Below are 8,515 nucleotides of genomic sequence, written 5' to 3'. Positions count from 1 at the left end.
GCTGACCTGAAGGCCAGCACTCATGCCATTGCTAGTATTCCAGTTAATTTGGTCTGGTGAACACCTATTAAACAGTTACTAAACTAGGCACTGTTACTGACCGCAAAGAATTCATAGTTTAGCAAGGGAAGCAAATGACCAGTATTCAAACCAATAATTTATAAGCCAAGATGATAAATGTTGAGCAAAGTGCTATGGTAAAAAAGATAAAGGAGCAATTAATCCCATCTCAGGCACAGGAGAGTGGGAAGGCTTTCAGGAAAGATTGGAGAAAAATAACATTTTTCCAGTGGAGATGAGTACCAAACTGGCCCCTGGAAGATAAGGTGTTTGTTAAGAAAAAAGTAGGAAGAGTGGGAAAGCATGAACAAAAATATGTATCCTGAGACTGCACAGTGAGTCTATGTGGAATCCGAGGTGAGTCCAATTTACAGAAAGGCTGGAAATGTTGGCAGGGGCTAAGCTGGATTTGTAGAACCTTCTGTGCCACGCTGACAATTTTGTTCTTTCTCTTGCAAATGATGGAGAGACAATGGAGGGCTTTTTAAAAAATAGAATGAATGAAATTGAATCAAATTTCTGTTTAGAAAATGATTCTATTGGTCTTCCAAAGGATGAATGGGAGGATAGTCTAAAGGCAGAAGATCAATGAAACAGCAGCTGAAACAGTATAAGAGAGAAATAAATGCACAACCCAAGCCATGTTTGTAGGAATGGAGAGTAGGGTTGGTTTGTAAAGCAGAATTTATAGGACTCCTGATTATTACACATGATAGCAGGGCAGCTAGGATTTCTGGTGAGAACATTGCTGATGCAGATGTGTAAGGGAAGGTTCACAATGATGAGGAAGCTAATACTGAGCTCCGCCTTCCTCTCTGTATGCCAGCATTGACTGCTGGTTTGATTCTTGAACATCAAACTTACCATATTTTTTTGTGTATAAGATGCCCCTCGATTTAAAAAAAATAGCATCTTGTACATGGAAAAATACGGTATTTCTGCTTCTGCTGTGTTCTCTGCCTGGGATGCTTAACTCAGGATTTTTTTACATGCCAGGTTTTCATCCTTTAGGTCTTGTTCAGGGTTGAATTGTGTCTTCCCAAAACTCATATTGTGAATTCTTAACCTCCAGTGCCTCATAATGTGACCTTATTTAGAATTAAGGCCATTGCAGATGTAATTAGGATGAGGTCATATTGGAATAGTGTGGGCCCCTAATCCAATATGACTTGGGTTATAATAAAAATGGAATATTGGGAGATAGACATGCACACAGGGAGAATACCATGTGGAGATGAAGGCAGATAACTGCTGTAGTGGCAACCAGTCCTCATAGCTCAGTGATGGCGAACCTATGACACTGACACGCGAACTCATTTTTTTGGTTGATTTTTCTTTGTTAAATGGCATTTAAATATATAAAATAAATATCAAAAATATAAATCTTTGTTTTACTATGGTTGCAAATATCAAAAATTTTCTACATGTGACACGGCACCAGAGTTAAGTTAGGGTTTTTCAAAATGCTGACACACCGAGCTCAAAAGGTTCACCATCACTGTCATAGCTGATTGTCCTGGGGGGTCAATCTCTCCCACTGACATGCCAACAGCAATCAAGGTGCAACTCAACAGGAGGGTGCACAGAGCCCAAATGGGGGATGTACCTGGCACACCCAGGTCTGGTGACAGGGGAGGTTGCACCATTGGGCATTATAGATCACCTACTAGATAAGGCCACCCTACCAAGATTGGGAGACAAGCAGATCTACCTAATACATAGAAACAAACCCAGAGAGGCAGCCAAAATGGAAAGACAAAGAAACATGTTCCAAATGAAAGAATAGGAGAAATCGCCAAGAAAAGAACTAAATGAAATGGAAGCTAGGAATCTATAAGATGCAGATTTAAAAACTATGGTTATAAAAATTCTCGAGGAACTTAGTGAGAGTTTCAATGGCATAAAAGTATCATAGAAACCACAAGAAAGAACCAGTCAGAAATGAAGGATATAGTAACTGAAATGAAGAAAGACTAAGAGGAGTCAATAGCAGATTAGATGAAGCAGAGGATAGAATCAGCAATTTGTCAGACAACAGAAAACAACCAATCAGAGTAATAAAAAAAAAGAGATAAGGATAGATTAAAGAACCTTTGGGACAACATCAAGCATAATAACATCAGCATCACAGGGGTACCAGAAGGATAAGAGAGAGAGCAAGGGATTGAGAATCTATATGAAGAAATAGTGATGGAAAACTTTCCTAACCTGGTGAAGGAAAAAGACACATGTCCAGAAAGTGCAGAGTCCCAAACAAGACGGACTCAAAGAGACCCACACCAAGACACATCATAATTAAAATGCAAAATGTTAAAGACAAAGAGAGAATCTTAAAAGCATCAAAAGAAAAGCATTTAGTTATGTACAAGGGAGCTCCCATAAAATTGTCATCTATATTCTCAACAAAAACTTTGCAGGCCAGAATGAATTGTCATAAAATATTCAAAATGATGAAAACAAGGACCTACAACCAAGATTACTCTACCCAGCAAAGCTATTATTTAGAATCAAAGGACAGATAAAGAACTTCCCAGATAAGAAAAAGCTAAAGGAGTTTATCACCACCAAACCAGTATTAAAGGGTCTTCTAAAAGAAGAAGGAAAAGAAAAAGAAGAAGAAATAAAATGGCAGTAAGCATATATCTATCAATAATTACTTTAAATGCAAATGGATTAAATGCTCCTCCAATCAAAAGACATAGGGTGGCTTAATGGATAAGAAAATAAGACCCTTACATATGCTTTCTATAAGACATCAACTGTAATTGAGAAATAATTATTTAAAATATAGGAATAAACAAAATAGTGTCTCTCTATCACATCACCTTGTTTTACTGTCTTCATATTTAACATATCCTTAACATTATCCTTAAGTTATCTTGTTAATATATTTGCTTAGTTGTTCTATCTATCTACTGCCCCATTCACCACCCAGCTACACCTTGCCCTGCCACCCTTGAAATGTATGCTCCATAACACTGGGAGATTTTTCTTGGTCTTTGCTGTTATCTTTGAATTTTAAAACAATCTGACAATAGCAGACAATCAATAAATACTTCATTGAATGAGTAAATAAACAATGATCAATCTTGACATTAAAACTAACTCTAATGTTAATTACAACTCATGTATTATCACCTCTCCTCTAGATAGCATTGAATTTGGGAGGGTTACCTTCTAGGCACAATTATCTGGATCACTCTTCCCTCAAATGTCTTACCTAGCATGACTTGAAGAGTAGGACTGTCCACCAGAACCCCTGCATGAGCTTGTCCAGGCAGCTTGGCTTCCGCACAGCATGACAGCCTCACCAGAGTTGGTCTGAAACAGTGGTTCAGGACTCCCAAGTATGAATGCCCCAGAGAACAAGCCACAAACTGCACCACCTTTTATGACCCAGTCTTGGAAGTCACAGTGTCACTCCCACCATACTCTATAGTTCAAAGCAGCCGTAATCCCATCCAGATTGAAGGAGGGAGGGAAACACAGACCCCACAGCTTGATGGTAGGTAGGCAAGAGGATATTCCGGAAGATGTGGGATGGGAACTATTTTGTTGCAGCTATCTTTGGAAAACAGGTTGCCACATGCCGGGGTTCTTGTCCCAGCATCAAGAAAGGTTCAGGAATCTGGAGAAGGCTGTGCATAGATGTTAAATAGGAATCCAGAGACAAATAAAGGGTCTGGAGAAGAGATATAATTTTGAAAGGCTTTGGGGGTCAGAGGAGCTTAGCTAAAGGAGTTAAGTTCTAAGATCTTAAGTCTAAGGTCTTGGGTTCTCTCTGTTCCCAGGACCCTATGCTTTTTACTAACACAATTTGTCCTGAGTCAAGGCAGAGATATACATTTCAAAGGGTCAGGGTTTGATACAGAGTCCATTGTCAGAATGGGAGAATTAGCCTAAGGCTGTTCAGGTGTTTGGCCAGTAGGAGGCAATAACATATAGATTAAGATGCCTTTTAGCTCTCTGGCAGCAGCAATCAGTTTAATGTATCCTATTCAGGTTTGGGGAAATGCCTTCAGCCATTCCCAGATGCAGCCCTGCTGTCATGCTGGAATTGATCTCTGCAGCCACGGATTCTTATTCAAAACCTGATTCTTGGGTTTCACTCCGAGATTCTGATTTCTGGGTCTCAGTCCAAGGCTGGGTGCCCTGGGAAAGTGTAGTTTTAACAAACATTTCAGGTGTTTCTGATGCTGAGATCCACAACCTCACTGAGAACTCTATTTAGGGCCCTTTTACAGTCTCCCAGCAGCTGCCCCATGCAATTTACATGCACAAACCAGTTCACTGTTGTGCTCTCCCCCAGAATGGAAACCTAGAGATACAAGAAGCCAAAATGCCAGGGCTCTGGAAGCTATAAAAATGATCTATTAATATAACCAAATAGAGAGATTGAAAATGGCTGTATTTACATATAAACTTTAAAATAATATTGGAGAAATATTGCAGAATGAAAAAAACCTAAACCAAATTTTATGCCGTTACTTCTGCAATTGTTGTTACTATCTGCCTAATGAAATTGCAAGCATTTTCCTAGTCCTAAATTATGAATTATAAATCACTTTCCAATATTATGGACTTTTTTTGGAGTGTACTTGTGCTTTCTGTAATTATTGGGGCTGCTTTACAACACCTCCAGGTGGCATTTTTTAAAGGTTACAACCCCAACTGCCACCTTAGCTTTTGAGTTAATACTGGTTTTTCTTGCTCATTTTTTTCTGTGATTCATATCCACACCCTGTTCTTCAAATGATATCAAGACACTGCAGAGAAGCTAAATTTGCCACCTCAAATGTGTCTCTCTGGCGTGAGGATTCTTTTATTTATTTATTTTAAACATTTTTGTAAATCCTCACCCGAGGATATGTTTATTGACTTTTGAGAGAGAGAGAGAGAGAGAGAGAGAGAGAGAGAGAGAGAGAGAGAAACATTGATCAGTTGCCTCCCATATGGGTCCTGACCAGGGATTAAACCTGCAACATAGGTATGTACCCTGACTAGGAATTGAACACACAACCTTCTGGTGTATAAGATTACACTCCAAATTAGCAACCCTGCCAGAGTGAGAATTTTTTTTTAATAAACAAAAGACTCAGGAATAACCTTTGTCCTTCCTCAAAACTGTCCAAAATTTTTTAAGATAGAAGGTCTGCTCCAGGTAGGGAACTATCACCATAGGTAACCATAGTATAAAATGATGTAGGTGAGGTAGACAGGGAGGGACCGGGTAAGGTCGATATGATCAAAGTCTTCTCTGTGACCCACTGTTGCTAGATGACCCAACAAACATTTGTTCAGTAAAATTTAAGTCTTTTCATCTCCCTATAAATCACCCACTTCCCTTTCAAGTCCCAGACCCATACCTGCTTCTCCTTAGTCCAAGTGGCACATATACTTCATTTTGCCTTCCAGTCTTTGGGATTTTCATGCTTCTATAAATTCCCCACTTGTACATGTTAAAACTTGATTTTCTCCTGTTAATTTGCCTTATGCCACTTCAATTATTTGACCAGTTATAAGAACCAAGAGGGCAAGAGAGTAGTTTTCCCCACACGCAAGATACTACAAGTCAATATGACCTCATTCATTACAGTTCCCAGGATTATCTTATTCTGGATTTGGGCTTTTCCTTGCAACAAGGTACCAAACAATCCATAATCACTTGCAGATCTTTTTGAGAAATTACAATGACTAGAATCACTTAATTAAAAAAAAAAGTTGATTCCCTGAAAAGATTTGAACATGATTTATTTCCAGAAAGTGTCTTTGAATTGATTATGAAGGGGAGCAGAATTTGCTACCCCCAAACAATACCTCTCTTTGGCATAAGGATTATTTTAGGGTGACTGCTTTTAAGAAACAACAGAAGCTTTGAAAACTGCGTGGAAGACATTTCCATTTATAAGGGAAATCTCCATTTGTAAGGGTGTCTTTCTCTGTACCAGGAAGAGAAGGGTGACTCAGTCTCCAGAAACTCTATTCAATGGAGAAGTCAAAGACCTAAATCTGCCTAATAAACTTGCCCTTGTTTACTGTGCTTTTCCTAGTCACCTCCCTTAACCACCACTGGCCCCCCATACAGCCCACCATCTTCTTTTGTCTTTAGATGCAGCTGATGTTTAAGGTGATGGCTTAGGCCACTTTGGAGAGTTACTCATTTTTCCTGGGTCTCTCCTATGTATACAGGAGGTATCCATGTTACTGAACTTGTATGTTTTTCTTCTGTTAATCTGTTACTTTCTCCTGTTAATTATGGGTGTGTGGGGGTGGGGGATGTTTGGGGGGGGACCTCTCATCTAAGAACCTAAAGGTATAGAATAAAATTATTTTCCTACCCCACAATTATATACTCTACCTTCCACCACTGTTAGGGGCAGAAATAGAATAGTAGAAACTAGCTATAGTTAAAAGAAATATTAACTCTACCCTGCTAACCATGATTGTTTTGTTCTGATTAAAGAAAGTATGTTCTGATCTGGCTGGGAATTGCACTCCCCAGGATCTGGACGTTAACCTTGGAATGCGGTCCATTCTCATCTGAGTAATGTCTGTCATCATGGAAAGATTAATAACCTTTTTGCCGAAACAATGGAGTCCAGAGGCGCTCACCTTTGCAACCCCCAGTCTGCATTGCCTGTAATCTGTAACCATTTTACCCATTCTTATTCCTTTTGCCTACTTCACCATGACATCTTTGTCCTTCTACCCCATATATGCAGCTGGCTTATGGGGAGGGGGTGGAGAGCAGATTTTCGTGCATGACCTGCCGCTCTCCCTTACTGCTGGCATGATTGGAATAAACTCTCATATGTCATTCAACCCTGTCTCTGCTTAACTGGCTGAAGTCATGACAGGCAGCCCGGACCCATTGGTTGTCTGGTTTCACCGCCACCATTCTTGGTCTTTTAAAGATAATCTGAATATAGTAGAAGAGTCCTGAAGTGAAAACCTAGAGTGGATTCCTCACAGTCTGCTAGAGGCAGAGTGTTCTGGGCCATGCACAAACTATTCCTGAAACAGGTTAATAGAGGACTCAGATTTAGACCCAAAGAGTTCTGCAGATCAGAGCTGGAGGGGTGTGGAGCAAGTTAATTATAAGACAAGTAAACAGAGGAAAATAATAGCTTGGAGGCCAGCATACACCCTAGGGTCCAGGCCAAACAGGAGCTGAACTAACTAATAATGGCTGTGAAGAGAGCTCAAGCAAAGGTAGGTGAGAATGATAACAGAACAAGGTAGCCAGGACAGTCACAAGTGGTTTTTCTATGGACAAGAAGGCTTTAGCCCAGTCGTGGGCAAACTACGACCCGCGGGCCGGATCCGGCCAGTTTGAAATGAATAAAACTAAAAAAAAAAAAAAAAAAGATTGTATCCTTTTATGTAATGATGTTTACTTTTAATTTACATTAGTTCACACAAACACTCCATCCATGCTTTTGTTCCGGCCCTCCGGTCCAGTTTAAGAACCCATTGTGGCCCTCGAGTCAAAAAGTTTGCCCACCCCTGCTTTAGCCTATAGTCCAACAGGCGTAAGGAAGTGGCTGGGAATCCCTAGTTGGTGTTATCAAACTGAAAGAGTATTGTTGGCACTCTTGCCCCATGTTGGGCATCCATTTATGCCGGGGTTCATGTCCCAGCATCAAGAAGGGTTCAGGAATCTGGAAAAGGGGCTGCACGTAGATGACATAGGAATCCAGAGACTAATAAAGAATCCGGAGACAAGATATAATTTTGAAAGGCATTGGGGGTCAGAGGACCTTCAGCTAAAGGAACTGAAGAGTACCTCCTTGTCTAGGACCCTTGCTTTTATAAACACAATTTGTCCTAAGGCAAGGTGGAGATAATACACTTTAATGGGTAAGGTTTCAAAGGGTACAGAGTCCATTGTCAGAATGGAGGAATTAGCCTATGGCTGTTCAGGTGTTTGGCCAGTAGGAGGCAATAACATGTAGATTAAGATGCCCTTTAACTGTCTGGCAGCCACAATCAGTTTCCTATTCAGGTTTGGGGAAATGCCTTTAGCCATTCCCAACAGATGACTACATGTGTGACTCAACCCTGTTGAGTCCCCAAGTCTCATTAACCTTTTGATGAAACTCTTGAAATTATGACATGCTGGAAGTGGTCTACGGCAAAAGAGAGTTTATCCACCCCATGCACAGCAGAACCAAACACTAAATGCCAAGAATTGCAGTGAAGAAAGTAGAGTTGCTTGATTGCTAGGCACCATGCAGGGAGAATGTGAAGCTATTGCTCAAAACTCAAACTTGTAAGTTCAGGACAGGGTTTTACAGGTTGGTGGAACAGGTGTGTGTAAGGGCTGCTGGGGCAAGTTTTCATTGGACGACCTTGGAGCTTGGCCAAGTGACATCAACACCAAATCTTCTTGGGCAACAGACCCTTCACTCCTTAAAGGGTTACAGTGTTCAAGATTCGCTAAAGCCCGATCCTT

This window comes from Myotis lucifugus, unplaced genomic scaffold (assembly GCF_000147115.1).
Source record: "Myotis lucifugus unplaced genomic scaffold, Myoluc2.0 scaffold_282, whole genome shotgun sequence".
NCBI classification, from domain to species: Eukaryota; Metazoa; Chordata; class Mammalia; order Chiroptera; family Vespertilionidae; genus Myotis; species Myotis lucifugus.
The sequence above is the reverse complement of the archived record's forward strand: the minus strand, read 5'-3'. Positions refer to the sequence as shown.